Below are 16767 nucleotides of genomic sequence, written 5' to 3'. Positions count from 1 at the left end.
TATGGCTCTGCCTTCCTTCCTCCCTGTGCAATTTTGGATGTATCCTGGCTCTGTTTCCTATTTTGCAAATGGGCAGTATACAGACTATGTATCTCTGCCTCAAAAAGGAGGCAGAAGGCGATGGGAAAGAGCGTGTGCAGCTGTGGGCTGTTTGGCACAGTTACCTTGCTAAACCCTTCAGAAAAGGGGGACAAGAGCCCTTGGGCTTGGGAGGCACCTCAGGCGACAGGGCCTCCATTCCTGAGCTATCACATTGGGTTGTCACTGCTACTTATGTTTTCTACCTCTGTAAAACCATTTCTCCTGGCTGCTCCCAGAACACAGGGAAGCATCAGCTGCTATGCAGCGAGATGCCCATCTCGCAGGTTGTCTCCTACAGGGCATCTCTCAGGCAGTGTTTGGAAGTCCCCAGGTCGGTTGTGGTCACATATTGTTTTATTTCCATAGCTGCTACAGCCAAAAGGTGCTCCCACCACATGTTACCACTTGCCTGCGCTGCTGCGTGCTGTCTGCATAAGCAGTGCAGACAGTGATCTTGTGTGATGTGCCTGCAAACAAAAACTTACTGTCTTGTTTTTGTGCAGAAGTTTGAACCTGGTCACTGCTGATTCTGTACCAGCCCCATTTGCAAAGACCTTTACGTTTCTTGATGCCTGCCTGGTACTTGCCATGGCTCAGCACCTGTCATCCTGCCAGGTTTTATCTGGATGCTCCCTGTGCTATCCAGCTGGCTCAAAAGTGCCTGAAATTAAGGGAAAGTCTGCCTGAAGTTGCAAGCTTCAATCATATACAACTCATATTATCCTTTTTTGGGCCACATCCTGCACCCATCGTGCTGGCTGTGGTCCTGCAACACAGCGCCGTGCCTCAAAGGGTGCGTTGTGGTACCACGATAAAGGCAGGAAAATTATGTTCTGTGCTTATGTCATCCCACTGCAAGCTACCTGTGCTCTTGCACTTGCAGGTGGTCCTGCTCTATTCTGTCTTTGGTACCACGAAGGAAGAACAGCCACGAGCTCTGCGCCGTGCTGCAGCGCAACCGGAGCGCATGACACCGCGCTTAGAGCGGAACATCGGTTCTGCGGGAGAGCCGGCGCGCTGTGGCCGTGGCTGCGGGTGCTGCCGCACCGCGCAGCCCGCAGCAGCCGTGCCAGGCCTTGGCCCACGGTGCCCGCGTGCCAACAGAAGCTGGTCTGGGGCAGCGGCAGGGAAAGGAAGTGCTCTGAGACCTGCTTGCAACCCCGTCCTGCTGCCCCCGCCAGGTTGATGATCAGGGTCCCAGAAAACCCAGCAGCACCCTTGCCGTCTGCTAGGCAAGGGCAATGCTCTGTACGTCCCCGAAGCATGACGAGCCGACCTATGTTTTATTTACAAAGCTTTCTTGCATTACGTTACACTGTGGGAATGGCACTGCACAGCGGGAAGTGGAGCTGGAACACTTTATACACCTAATGGCCTATTTGGCTTTCTTCACAATAGGTTATCAATAATGTTTTTAAATTTTCCTTTGTTCTGCCAGAAAGTCTTTAAAGACTTGCACACACACACACGCACAGCACACACAAAGAAGAGCGACTTAACTGGAATAAGTCATTGTCTGTTTTTCTCTTTTAAATGTACATGCCTCATGTAAAATTTCTGGCACAAGTGTCAGCTACTTCCTAATCACACTGGTATGTGGCAAATGTGAAGCGTTTCTGGCTGCTTCCTCAACCAGCACTGCACCTCTCTCCTACATAAGAGGCAGGTTAAAATCAGGAGCTCTTCCTTCCCAGAAGGTTGTTGTTCTCCTTCCATGGAACCAATAAAATAAAATAAAATAAAATAAAATAAAATAAAATAAAATAAAATAAAATAAAATAAAAAACACTCAGATAAGGCTCCTCATCCTTCCCGTACTTGCTCATTAGGTTTCAATGCTGGACGCTCAGCCTTAGGTCTCTGGCTGGTATCTGTTGCCAGGGTGATACCTTAGGACAGGGCAACTGCTGAGTACCCAAAGTGCTTGGGGTATAAATTCTAGAGATTCATAAATCCTAAATAAGCTCAGGCAATCTGCGGAGAATAGGCTTAATAAGCTCAGTGCGGTTTGCATTGTAAGGCAAGCAAACAGCTCCAATCTGCTCTGACTAAATCTTTGGAGGAATATTTGACAAAAGCTCTTAGTAAAGTGTATTTTGGTAATTCAATTTGCAGGAAAAAAAATGAAGGAGATGCTCACATACTGCAGCAATGGGATAAGTGAGGTAAAAAGGAAGCTGGTTGTATATACATAGACTGTAGATCTGCTTGGAAATTCAAACCCTCATGGTTAAATGCAGGGGATGAAGAGTTTTTGGGGATCCCTTGCGCAGGTGAGGGGAGCTCAGTGAGGGCCCTGGCTGACAACAGCTCAGAAAGAAGAAGAATCACTGCAAAAACGACGGAGACACCATAGCGCTAGAGAACTGAGAAACTCAGTATCTAAGCCTTATGTTACTAAAACAAACAAAAACACATGCACAAAAACTTTCTCCTAACCTAGAACTAAGACAGGGTTATAAGTAATTTTTCTACTATTTCTTCATTTTGTGCTATTTCTTCATTCTCTACTATTTTCCTCAGGGGCAGCAACAGACGCAGAAAGGTCTCTACCCAGCCTAACAGCAAGCAGGAGAAGGAGAGCTCAGCGGGTCACTTCTGACGGTCACTGAAGTAAATGCTTAGAAAGAGGAAAATGAGAGCAGAACACTCAAAAACACACACATAGGAGCGTGGCTGCGTGCATACCTGGACACCCCTACACAGCCAATCCCCCTCCAGGAACCCGCACTCTTTGCTGCAGACACGAAGACTTGGGGCTATAGATATATAAATACATGTATACAGCAACGCAAAAGGTCATGAGTGGTCTAAATCGCTTGCTGCTTGTGCTTTCTGTGGGCTCCCAGTGACAGTGCAGGCGCAGCAGGCTGAGACATGGGGGCTCCTGCAGCTCCTGCTGTGCAGCCAAGGGCTGCGGCACTCTCTGCTCCTGCACGAGCCGCAGCGCCACGAGCCACAGCGCCAGCTCCTCGCAGGCCCTGGCCTTGCCTAGCACTCACTGCTCCTGCTTGCTGCTGCTTACAGGAGAGGGGCATCTCTCTGCTTCCTCCCGCCTCCCTGCTCCTGTGGGCATCTGTTGGCAGAGAAGCGGCTCCATCACCTAGACATTTGCTTCCTGACGCTCCATTGCAGCCTCCCAAGCTTTGCGAGAGTTGGGAGTGCTCCCTGAGCGAGCAGCGCTGTAGGGAAACCTCACAGAGGCTGGGAGCAAATCCTAGGAGATAGACACATGTTTTCCCAAGTATCATAACTATCCTAGCAGGTCGTGTTGTAGGTGAAAAGTCTCCTGTATATTTAGAAAGCAGAGGATGTTATGTATTTTTTATTCCACCCGCTACAGAAATCTTGCGTATTTAATGCCTGGGAGTTGATAGATTTTTATCAGTGTTGTCAGGCCTGTCCTTTCCTTGGCCTGGGAGCAAAAGAAGAGAGCAGGAGACAAGGGGAATAAACAAGGGGAAATTGAAGAAGCATGTGTGACTGCAGGACGGTGATCCCACTGCAATTACTGAGACATGGTGGGACAGCTCTCATGACTGGAACATGGTCATGGGTGGCTTTAGGCTTTTCAGGAAGGACAGGCCAGGAAGGCAAGGTGGCAGAGTTACTCTTCTTGTGAATGAGCAACTGGAATGTTTGTGTCTCTGTCTGGCGATGAAGTGCGAATCCAGAGCCTGTGGGTGAGGATTAGAGGGCAGGCCCACAAGAGTGACACTGGTAGGTGTTTACTACAGGCCTCCTGACTAGGGAGAGGAGGTGGATGAGGCCTTCTACAGGCAGCTGCAAGAAGACTTGCGATCCCAGGCCCTGGCCCTTAGGGGGTACTTCAACCACCCTCATGTCTGCTGGGATGACCACACAGCTAGGAACAGGCAGTACATTGCAGATACATTGCAGATAACTTCTTGATGCAGGTGGCTGATGAGCCAACAAGGGAAGAGGCGCTGCTAGACCTAATACTAACAAACAGAGATGGTCTAGTGGGAAATGCGAAGGCTGGGGGCAGTCTTGCCTACAGTGACCACGAGATGTTGGAATTCACGATCCTGCGAAACTGGGCAAGAAGTAGGGTTGCAACCCGGGACTTCAAGAGAGCTAACTTTGACCTCTTCTGGGAGTTCCTTGAAGGAATCCCCTGGGCAAGGGTCCCAGAAGAAAAGGGGGTCCAGGAGAGTTGGCTAATACTCAAACACCACTTCCTCCAAGCTCAGGATTGGTGCATTCCTACCAGAAAGAAGATGAGCAAGCGGGGCAAGAGATGTGCGTGAATGGGCAAGGAGTTCCTAGGAAAACATAAAGGCAAATGGAGAGCACACATAATTGGAAGAAGGGCCAGAACACCTGGGAAGAATATAGGAACATTGTCAGAGAATGCAGGAATCAACGAGGAAGGCCAAAGCCTGTTTGGAATTAGAGTTAGTGAGAGATGTCAGGGACAACAGGAAGGGCTTCTAAAAGCACATCAGCAGCAAGAGGAAGACGAGGGAAAATGTTAGTCTGCTGCTGAGAGAGGGTGCCTTGGTGATGGAGGTTGCAGAGAAGGCAGTTACTAAATGCCTTATTTGCCCCTGTCTTTACTGCTAAGGCCAGTCCCCATGAACTACAGAGCCCGGACACAAGGGAGAGAAGCAGGAGAGAGGACGACTTTCTGCTGGTCGACTAGGATTGTGTTAGGGATTATTTAGGCAAACTGGACACCCATAAATCTATGGGCCGGATGGGATGCACCCAAGAGTGCTGAGGGAACTGGCGGGGCTCATTGCTCAGCTGCTTTCCATCATTTTTGAGAGGTCATGGAGGGCGGGGGAAGTGTGGGAGGACTGGAAGAAACCACTCTTCAGAAAGGGCAAGGAGGAGGAGCTGGGAAACGACAGGACAATCAGACTCCTCCGTCCCTGGGAAGGGGATGGAGCAGCTCATCTTAGAGACTGTCTCTAGGGATGTGAAGGAAAAGAAGGTGATCAGGAGTAGTCAGCATGGATTCAGCAAGGAAAAGTCGTGTTTGGCGAACCTGACAGCCTTCCACAATGAGGTGACTGGCTGGATGGACGATGGGAGAGCCATGGCTGTTGTCTACCTTGACTTCAGCAAGATTGTCAACACTGTCTTCTATAACATCCTCATAGGGAAGCTCAGGAAGTGTGGGTTAGATGAGCGGACAGTGAGGTAGATTGAGACCTGGCTGGATGGCAGAGCCCAGAGGGTGGTGATAAATGGTGCCGAGTCTAGTTGGAGGCCTGTGGCCAGTTGTGTCCCCCAGAGGTCAGTAGTTGGCCCAGTGCTGTTCAACTTGTTCATCAATGGCTTGGACGAGGGCACAGAGTGCACCCTCAGCAAGTTTGCAGGTGACACCAAACTGGGAGGAATGGCTGACACTCCCGAGGGCTGTGGTGCCATTGAGAGACCTGGACAGGCTGGAGAGCTGGGCAGAGAGGAACCTCGTGAGGTTCAACAAGGACAAGTACAGGGTCCTGCACCAGGGGAGGAATAATTAGGGGTTGACCTGCTGGAAAGCAGCTCCGCGGAGAGGGATTTGGGAGTTCTGATTGATCACAGGTTAACCATGAGTCAGCAATGTGCCCTCATGGCCAAGCAGGCCCATGGGATCCTGGCCTGCATGAGGAGGAGCGTTGCCAGCAGGTCAAGGGAGGGGATCCTGCCCCTCTGCTCAGCTCTGGTGAGGCCGCACCTGGAGTATTGGGTGCAGTTCTGGGCTCCCCAGGACAAGAGGGACATGGAGCTTCTAGAGAGTGTCCAGCGTAGAGCGACAAAGATGATTAAGGGACTGGAGGGACCCTATCATATGAGAAAAGACTAGTCTGGAGTCCGGATTAGTCTGGAGAAGATTGAGAGGGGATCTGATCCATATGTACAAGTAACTGAGGGGAGAATGTAAACAGGATGGGGCCAAACTCTAATTGGTGGTGGTAAGTGACAGGACTAGGGGTAATGGGTACAGATTGAAACACAGTAAGTTCTGCCTCCATGTAAGGAAGATTTTCTTCACTGCAAGGGTGACAGAGCCCTGGAACAGGCTGCCCACAGAGGCTGTGGAGTCTCCTTCTCTGGAGATCTTCAAAAATCACCTGCACGCCACCCTGTGCTCCGTGCTCTAGGTGTCCCTGCTGGAGCGGGGGGCTGGACTCTAAAGGTACCTTCCAACCTCAACCATGCTGTGATTATCTGAGCACGAGGGAGGACGATGTGGATGGGGCAAAGGAAAGGCTGCTCAGAGATGGAGTCTCACTTCTGCACTGCACTGCTGTAGCTGTACCTTGTGGTGCAGGAGAGGCAGTGGCTACCACAAGGGTAACACCGGAATTTTTGCAGAATCTAAGCAAAAGCCACTCAAATGTGTCTCGGATGCAGTGGCAGCACGTGCCCGAGTGACCTCCGTGGCACAACCGCTGCATGCGCATCACCAACAGCAGCTCAGAGTGACATAGATGAAGTCGAGCAAGCTCATTTTTGATTCATTTGTCATCTAAGGCTTAGTCAACTTAAAACTGCTGATGCGTTTGAGAATATTCTGTGAGTGGCAAACATTGGCTTGGTAGGGAATTTTATTTTGGCAGTTGCTCATGTTACATTTAAGTTCTACCATGCTGAAGTCACAAAGGTAACTGCTTGAGATGTGCTCTGTGGTCCATTGCTGCCCCTCCCAAAATGCCATGTTATTGGACTGAAGAGGCAATGTATGGTCATATGCTGGTTATCAGGAAAGTCCTCTGGTTGTATGAGTTCAGACACGCTGCTCTTTTCTGGTGCTTGCTACAGATCACCATGGGGGAAGACAATCATCGGGTTTGTTTTCTTAGAGGAAAATGCAACTTTCACAAGCTTGGCAAATACTGACCTAGCAGGTAGATGCCTATGTGCTACCCATTTTAACAGAAATCTGCAAAAGGAAATACTGCAGCACATACATCCAATATCAGAATAGAGAGGAAAGATGCAGGTCAAATAGACTGCAAATCCTAGACTCCAAATCCTATTTATGGAGATATTTATATTTCCATCATGTCATAGTGCACCCTCCAAACATTTTTACACATTTGTAAGATCTCCTGGGTCTTTTCCCAGGAGCCTCAGTCTCTCCTCATACAAGAGATACTTTAAGCCTCTTTGTGGCCCAATCAATATGATAGGTACAAAATTGTTATAAATTCTAAACAACATGATCATATTCTTTGCATTTCCATCTCTGATTTTATAATGCAGTTATAGAAAATTAGTGATTCAAATATTGTTAAAGCTTTCAGAAAACTGTTTGGGGTAAAATCCTGGCTCAGCTGACATAGCTGGAAACAAAATGTCATCCTTACATGTTAGAGGGGACAGAGACAGAGGCTTATTTCCTCTTGAGAAACAAGTCCCTCACAGGGTCAGGATCTGTTTGCTTGGTCTGTGCTCACACACAGGCTGCACTTGATTTCTGCCACTAGCTGTATTTTAGTTGGCAAAGGAGAAGAAAGATTTGGGGTTTTGGACCAGAGTTGCTAAGGTCAGCTGCATTGCCTGGAAGCAGCTGCAGATAATGTCATCTGGACATGTGAGGGGAGCTCAGCTAGGGCAACCTCTCACTGCTCAAGCTATCCCGCTCCATCTGCCCATATCGCTGTGCAGGAAAAGTCACAAACTGTCTGGGGGAGGATGCAGGCAGAAGAGCAAGCGGAGGCAACTGGCTGCTAGCCGCATGTGTTCCTGGGCTCAGGGCCCTGGGGTGCAGGGCTGCAGCCAGCACCACAGGCCCCCTGAGGAGCCGTGCAGGAGGGAGCCCGTGCAGAGGTGATCACGGGCAGTGCACCGCGTGCTCTGAGCCACTGGATACAATAATATGTGCCAGTTAGTTTAAGGAAAATCCAAGCCAGCCTAATCCACTCACCAGGAAAAATGAGGAGCATTTCCCCAGCTCCTCGCTGCCCATGGAGCCTTCGAGCCGGTGCGGTCCTTCCTGGCCCTTGGCATGTGTGGAGCCTCCCTGTGCCCACACTCTTCCTGAGGTGCTGCTGCTACCTGCATCCATGCCCATATCCGCCCCCACGGCAGGCCCTATCCCAAGGTTTTTCCAAAGCACAGAGGGATGCCGGTGGCTCAACCTACCACTGCAACCCTGGGGTGGGGCCAGCCTTTTCAGTGCATTTCCTCCAGGAGGAGAAGGTCGGGTCCTTCAGATGCCTCCCACCATGCCCAGGCATCTTGGCCCTTTCCCCAGCCATCCTGACCAACCACTGCACAGGTTCAGACCCAGCAGACCACCCAGCGTTGTGCAGCAACCTCCAAGTTTTCCTGATATCATCAGTACCTGGAAACAAAATGAACTTCTCTTCTTCAGTCTTGAAATCAGATTTTGCACGCAACATGTGAAATGTGTCTGTGTAACACAGTGCCAGAGTCACCACAGGGATGTCATCCAGTCACCAAGCGAAGGGCCACTCTGAACAGAGCTGTAAGTATCCGCAGGGTGAACAGTCCATTATATGTGATAAACACCTTCTGCTCCCTCCAATGAATAGCCTGCGAGCATGGAAATATTTTGAGGTGAGAAGTAAGCCATAGCGGCATGATCATTGTTCCACCTCACCCCATTCTCCATTCACAGCATTCAAAAATAAAGAGTATATTTTGGACAAGGATGCAACAAAATCCATCAACCTTCAAGGCTAGCTGATTTTGTTAATGCTGTCAGCTAAGCATTAGTTTGGGGCACCACCAAAACATCTATTCTGACCTGAGACAAACCACAAGGCACTTCACTCCTTCCTCATGGGAATGACAGCATATTTAACAACGGCCATGGTGTCGCTCTCCATAGCAGGTGCTTGCAGCAGGACAGCATGGAAGTGTGAGCCAGGGAAGTGTGATGAGCACAGAGCTGCTTTGTCAGAGCTCTGTAAGCTCAGTGGTGTCCCGAGCATGGCCTTTATAAAACATGAATACAATTTAATAATTTTTAAAGATGTATGTATATCAAAGTGAGAGGAAATTATGCACTGGAAAGAAGGATGGCAGCAGGACACTTAAAGAAGTATAATTGCTGTCAACTTTTATTTAATAATTCATTTGTCTGTTTAATTTGTAGATGCCTGTACATAGTGAGTCTAGGCAGGTTTCTGAAATACCAAAGCATATCTGTTATTTTCCACAAGATGCAGAAAGTTTTGTTTAAACAAGATGGTTTCTGGCTCTATAGGCTGCGTCAAGAGCCAGTGTGATGTGTAGTCGTGCGCTTCGTCTCTCTTGGTTGTCTAGGTGTGCGGAACGCCACCCTGCTTCCATGTGTCCCGGCCAATTCTCTTTCTGTGGACCCTGTCCCTGGGTCTCAACCTCGCCAGAGCTGGGCAGAAGTGGGAGCATGTTCATGTTCTTGGAAGTGCTGCTGCATCAGCTGCCTCAGAAGGGCCCCTGGTTGGTAGGTCAAGCAGTGAGGGATTTGCTGCCCATCTCGGTATCCATCGGTGCTTTGGTCAGACACTTCCATTTGTTGACTATGCTGGCACAGGTTCCAGCGGAGCTCGGGAAGGGCTGTGGTGCCTGGGCATGGTGGGAGGCATCTGAAGGACCCGGCCTTCTCCTGCTGGGGAAAATGCACTGGAAAGGCTGGCAGCTGAGGGGAAGAGTGTGGTGAGATTACCCTACCTGTATTCCTGCTCCACAGAACTGTTCCCTGCAACCTGTTATTTGAATGTGCTCTGCACAGTCTGGCGTTAAATGACCTGTCAATGAGCTTCTAGAACTTATAAATGATTATTCCAGCTTAACAGAGCCTTCCTAGCAGGATATTATTCTTAATGTTAGCTTGCATTTTCCTTTGTGTTCCAGAGGGGTTTGGGATTCAGCAATAATCATGCCAGAATGAGGTGACTACATTGAGCATTTATTCAGGTGAAAGCACATAAAAAAAGCAAAGTATGGATAACTACTCACGAGATGATACCAGCCAATCTAGACCTGAACATCCTCTCAAGCTGGCAGATCAGAGAGAGAGAGTTGCTGACCGGCTCCCACGGAGACAGCGCAGGCCTCGAAGTTTGCAGTTTCTCCTCCCCCTCCATCTCTCTCCGCACTGTCCACTTTTATGCCCGGTGCATCCTGGCTCATGGGGTCAGTCTGACCCAAGAGGCAGGCCGGGGGGGGACAAGCTCCATCTCTAGTTGCGCAACTCCCCCCTGGATGCGCAGGCGCACATGCCAGGTGGGGGTCCCAGCCCTCAATTTGAGGGTCCTGCCTTCCTCCTCCTCTTCCTCATTTCCGGGTGTTTGGTCTCCAAAGCTGGTTTGGAGGACATCTGCGGTTAAGTTGGCTACAAGCCCGGCCGAGCGGCCGCCTTCAACAGGTTTCCGGGAGGGGCTGCCTGTGAACCGAGCTGAGCAGCTGCATCCCTGCTCCTTATCGTTCAGCCTAGGCAGGCAAACATCTTTTTCCTCAAGGTCTGGCCTCTGCTTCCAATGGGAGATTGTTATGACTCTACAGATCACAGAAATTTCCATCTCCAACACATGCCACCCCGTGATCTGTAGAGATCTTAAACAATCATAAGGACTCCCACCTGCTATACATGACATCCCGCGACCTGTAGAGGTCAATCTGTCGCAGCCAAGCACCCAACCAGGTAACGTTTTCATAGCAGTTTCAACTGTGCCTCGTGTCAGCATCATTATGCAAGGGATACAGCATATGATAATATTGCAAATAGAAGCAACAGCTCTAATAACAGTTTCTATAGCCATGGCCAACCCCACGTCCATTGTCCGAATGGAGTCCAATCACCATCCACTCTCAATGGATGAGTCAGGTCCTGTAACATCCAGACCTGAGCATGCACAGACGTGGTGTGATTGCTTACAGTCATGCAGCACATGTCCCTGCCTCCTCACACCTGTGGCCATGCATAAGCAGAAGCATATCTGTCGCAGCGAGGTTGCACGTCGCGCTGAGTCCACATCTATCAACAATGATGGTAAAGCTGTCGTTGTAGCATTGCAGGATTTTGCTAGCCAGCATCCCAGTTTGAGTAGTGTGGTCAATGCTTGTGTGGCAGCAATCTCTGGAGCCAATGCCTTCAAGCAACGATGTTCTTACATCTCTCTCTCTTTTTTTTTCTTTTTTTTTTTTTTTGTTTGAGTCTGGTCTGTAAAATGGTAAGCCGCCCTACTGTGCAGGGTGGCGTAAGCAGTCCAGCGGGCCTACATGTGAGTTAGCAGAGTTAGCATAAGCAATTTTCAGGCAAGTTCTGTGTACTTAGTCACAAGTTAATTACGCTAGCTGTCACTCATGCCAGCAGCAGGCCGCTTGGCCTACATTCGCCTCCTAGACGGCCCTCAGAGAGAGAGGTGGCCATCACTCACATCAAGGTCTGGCATGGCATGTGTCCTCACTGCTAAACATCTAATGGGTTGCAGCCAGCAGCGGAGCTCGAGGTTCTTCTTGGTGGCAAACACAGAAGCCAACCCAGTCTTGCCCTTGGCTATGATAGGAGATGCTTAGACTTTTCAGGTGGTCATCAAGGTAGTGTCTCACTTGCCTTGTGCAGTAGCAAGCCGCTATTATGGCAACATGCACACACAGATTCTCATTAAACGGGGTTAACATACACAAAATCACAGCCTCTAATAATAACTACATTGTGAACACATGTATTGGAGCCATTGAACACAGTCTGATTATAACTTCCATTAGTTAACACACGTATTAGAGTCATTAAACACAGTCTGATTATAACTTTCATTACTTAGCACTTATTTACAAGTTGTTCTAGAACACACCCATCTTTTCCCTACATAAGCTATTATGGTTTTATTATTACTCTGTGGATTAATCCCAAAATGACATACCCCCTCTTTGGTATCCAAGGAAATATTGCTCGCCTTAAGGGCATCATCTTTGGGTGTGGGGGTGTGGGCGGTTAGAGCACAGATAAACCTTCTCAATGGTGACATCCTCCGGGGTCAGTACGTAGGTTATAACTGCGCTGAGGATCTGGTCATGGGTGAAGTTCACAGGTCTCCATCATGCTTGCAGCTGTCGCTCTTTCTCTGTGGCCACGTCCCACACGTTTTTTTTTTTTTTCAGATCTCGGTAGGGAGGACTCTGTTGTCTCCATCTCTCAATATACCTGCAATGACACTCTGCACACATATCTGGGTCTGGGTGCAACTAAGAACAAAGGACACATTATTTTGTTCAATTCCCAGTGCTTGCAGCACACCTAATGATCTCTACATGGAGTTGCTGGCCCTTCCTGCCTGCCCCTCATACTGGACCTTGGATGTCGCTTCATTCTTGTATTCTATACTGAAGTTATGTCCCTAGTCTCTCTGCAAGGATACAAGTCAGAGTATGGCTCTCAATCCTCTTCCTCCCCCCGGAACATCTGGTCCACTCGCAGGGGAAGGCAGTGAGGGGGAAGCGGCGGGGGGCGGGTTTGCCTTAATTTTCGAGAAGTCCTCTCCCGGGATCCCATTCAAGTATTCCTCTATGCTTTAATATCAACCCTTCCCTGGCAGGGAAGAGACTAGAATTCGGTCCATATTCATATGCAACAGTCGAGGTGGCTACCGCATGATTCACACAGGGTATCCCCCTCATCAGGGTAAGGGGCGTCCACTCTTTGGTCAATCCTCTGTTGTTGAGCACTCTGATTGGATCACCTGGACCTTCCCTGGTTGCAGCACCCCAGCAGCTTCAAAAGTCCAGTGTATGGCTGGATGGCAGTCAGTCACAAGTTTTCCCTTGGCAGGCTGGTCACCCAAACCCTGAACAGGGATTACTTTCCCTTGCGCTTTTCTGGGATCCCATGCACTACTGTGACCTCTTCTCCCATGTCCACCAAGGCATGAACTGTTTGTATATTTTGTTCCGAACAATAAATGGCACGTGTAATGAACGGTCAATTGTGTCGGCGAGCGATGTTACATTGGAACCCTTCAGACACTGGAGCTTGGCCACCCCCCTATTCTTGTTTTGGGCGTCCGAGGCCCTCCTGAGGGGAAAAAAATGGTTCCAGTTCATCCTTTGGTCTGAATCATATCACCATCTGTTCTACATCCTCCCACGGGTGCAACACCTGGGATCTATCAGCCTTGGACATTATTCCTGAGTGTTGCTTGGCCGCCTGGACTGCACGGACATTATTTTGACATGCTAGTTGGTGTAATACTTCTGTTGGTTTCCCATCAATTTCCTGTCTATCAATGCCCTTCTGTAAAAGCAGACAGAAGAGCCGAGCTCACTCCCCGGATTCCGACCCCGCGTTCCCAGTCAGCCCTCTTTTCTCACTGCCACCTTTTCCATCCACCTCTAACATCAATCCTGGAAGGTGCTCTATCTGTTGCAACTTTTCAATTACGTTCTCAACAGGGTTTCCTTGTTCTGACATCAGAACTGGAATTAGATAGGGGCGCCACGCTCCTGGGCATCCCTCCAACAACTTATTTCGCAACCCGGGTAACAACAGCTGTTGTAGATAAAGCTCCGGACTTCCCAATTCTATAGCAATCATCATGGCCTCTGCCTTAAGCATCTGGCATGATTGTCTTATAGTTACCCAGGAGGAGCTGGATGGGGGCCAATCGCCATCATTAATGTGGCGGTAAGCAAGACCCTCGGCTACCACAGCAGTAAGACTCTTGCCACTTCTGTCCACCCTTCGCAGGGCAGACTGTACATACATGTCATTAGTTAACCCCAAAAATCTCCAGGCATTGACATTGTCAGCTATCACCAAATCGGCCCCTTCTTCACTAATCTTCTCATCCAGGACTGTGGTTTCTCCCCAGGTTGTTGTTTATATTTCGCTAGCAGATTTTTAATATCTTCAGGGGTAAAATCAGTTATTCACCCTGTCGCACCACCTGTCCCTGCTCTGGCAACACAGCTTTCCTTCATATTACCGGGGCAGCTTGCCTTTTTGGTTTGTCCTGTGATGGGCCCTTCTCCTCTGGTGTGGGGACTTCCTCGCCTGATTCCCAAATATCCCCATCCCAAGTTTCCAGGTCCCAGTCAGAGTCGGTGATAATACTCCGCACCTGGCTCCCCTTCCGCCCCGCTTTTCTCTCTTGCCTGTTCTTTACCACTCGTGCCACATACCGTGTCACCAGTTTAGCACATTTCTCCTCCAGGAGCTCCCTCTGATCATTCATCTCCAGCAGAGCCTGCCTCTGCACCACCTTGGTGGCTCGGACTGCCTGTAACTGCTCTTGGAGGAGCTGATTCTTCTGTTCCTCCTTTAGCTGCCTCGCTAAAATCTTACATCCACACAGCAGAGCACCTCCCATCCGACCAGCATGTTCCAGTCGGACTGAGATCTTAGTACGGTCAGTATCTCCAAACCGACCCCAATACTGTAACATCACCATGGGGTCTTTCTGGGTCCATGGTTCTGGAGATATACGGGTGCAGGTCTCCCATCAGTCCCATAGAGCATTCCACAGTTCTGGCCCCCATTCAGGGCATTCCCTCAGAGGTGCAGCCTCCCTACAGTCGCCAGTGCTGCCTGCAGCTCTCCTGAAAAAGAACCACTGCATGTCGCACACACAATAAAGACCACAAACACAAATAGCACAAACACGATTTCTATCAAGTGGCCTGACCTCGCTTAGCTATGCTCACTTAGCTGAGCAGCTGCACCCGTGCTCCTTATTGCTCAGCCTAGGCAGGCAAACATCTTTTTCCTTGAGGTCTGGCCTCTGCTTCCCATGGGAGATTGTTATGACTCTACAGATCACAGAAATTTTCATCTCCAATACACTTTGTTCTTTCTCTTCCCATCTACTGCTGGATAAATCTTGTAAAATTTGCCAAATAATTCTTCTGTTCCATTCATGTATCTGTAAAATGTTCCTTATTCTCCTCTCCTTTCTCCCCTCCCTATCTACCCCTCCGCCACTTAGTTCCAATTTAGCATTTATACATATTTAGGTCTTTAAATCTTTCTTTGTAAATTGTCACAGCCATCTCCTTAATCATTTTGATTGCTCTTCTCCAAATCCCCTTCAGTTTGTTTTCACCTTCCTTGGTTCTGAGGTTTGCAGAAATGTAATCAGCAGCAGCCTGTGTGCAGTCTCGCCAGTGCTGTACACACAGAGACAAGCAGCAGCTCGGGCTGTGATGTATTGCTACTGCATGTACGACCAAAAATTGCATTGGGCTCTCTCACTCTCTCTCTCTTTTTTTTTTTTTTTTTTTTTTTTTTTGCTACTAGACTGAACTGCAAATCGATGCCTGAATCACCCCACCAAATAACTCCCGTGGATCTTTTCCGGGCAGTGGCTGTGCAGGACTGCACTCCTTTCTGAGGCTTGAAGACAGATTTGTTGTTAGAGAACTTACATTCCTTTTTTTTTTTTTTCTTTTAATGGTGTTTGTCCCATATGCATTATCACATTAATAAACCAAAAAAGCACTGTAGGAAGCATCTCTTTCAGGTATGAAGATACTGGAGCAACCCAGAGGGGCTGCAGTCCTCATGCTTGTCCTAGCTAGTGCCACACAGTGCAGCAGCAACCATAAAATTACACTCTCCATCATTTTCATTGGGAATGTGTTCACGCTTGTTTCCTGCGTGGGGAATCTGGAGCAGGAGGTGCCGCATGGAACCTCATCCCAGGCACAACGGGCTGCCTGTAACCTCCATCAGGACCAGGCCTGCACAGAGACATTGCCATGTAAGGAAAACAGATATCATTCCCATACCGGCTACATCTGCAGGGCTGGATACTTCTCCCCAGGTATCTTCACCACTGGGACAAATTGTATTTTTTATTACTACTATTTTTCTGTTTTTAAGCCATTCAACCCAGGTGCCACACAGAGAGACTCGTCAGCTATCACTAGTCCCCGCTCCCTCCGGGGGCACGCGAAGGGCCGGGCCACCCCAGGGAAGGCAGGCGGCTCCGGGCTTCGGCCTCGGCGCTCCCGGTTACGGCGGCACAAGGCACCGACAGGGGCGCAGCACCGCGGCTCGGCGCCGTGGGGAAAGGTAACAGCGAAGAACAGCGGGCGGCACCAACGCACCGCAGAGGCACCACGCTAACGGGAGAGCTCCCGTCGGCGCCGGCGCGGGCGCGGGCGCGGGCACGGGCACGGGCACGGGCACGGGCACGGGCACGGGCACGGGCACGGGCACGGGCATGGGCACGCGCCCGGGCCGTTGGCGGCCGTTGGCGGCCGTTGGCGCGCCGCGCCGCGCCCCCTGGCGGCCGTCTGCCCTCGCTCCGCTCGGCGCCCGCCGCGCTATCGCGGCGGCGCAATCCCGCCCCGCGCGGGCGCTGCGATTGGCTCTCGCCGGCCGGGCGGCGCTCGCCATTGGGCGCGGCGGCGGGTGGCCCCGCCCCCGGGGCGGTGCGCCGCGCGGCACAGGGCCGGCTCGGGGTGGTGGCGCCCAGTCGCGCCGGGGGGGACTTTGTACAGGCGGCCGGGGCGCGCGGCCCTGGCGGCGGCGGGGAGCGACTTCGTGTGAGCGCGGCCCGGGAAGGTAGCGCGGGGCCTCGCGCCCTGTCCCCATGGCGGCGGCGGGAGGCCGAGGGGGGAGCGGGCCTTCAGGGCGAGCGGGGCCTCGGGGCCGCCGGGCGCGGCGGCCGCGGCGGTTGGTGCCGCTCCTTTAGGAGGCGGGGAGAGACCGGGGGTCCCCGCGGCGCTGCGCAGTTTTCCACCTGGGCTCTGCGCAGCGCCCCAAGCTGTGCT

The sequence above is a fragment of the Tinamus guttatus genome, unplaced genomic scaffold, assembly GCF_059628265.1.
Source record: "Tinamus guttatus ecotype Peru unplaced genomic scaffold, ASM5962826v1 Tinamus_guttatus_pri_ptg000365l, whole genome shotgun sequence".
NCBI classification, from domain to species: domain Eukaryota; kingdom Metazoa; phylum Chordata; class Aves; order Tinamiformes; family Tinamidae; genus Tinamus; species Tinamus guttatus.
Note: the sequence above shows the minus strand (reverse complement) of the source record.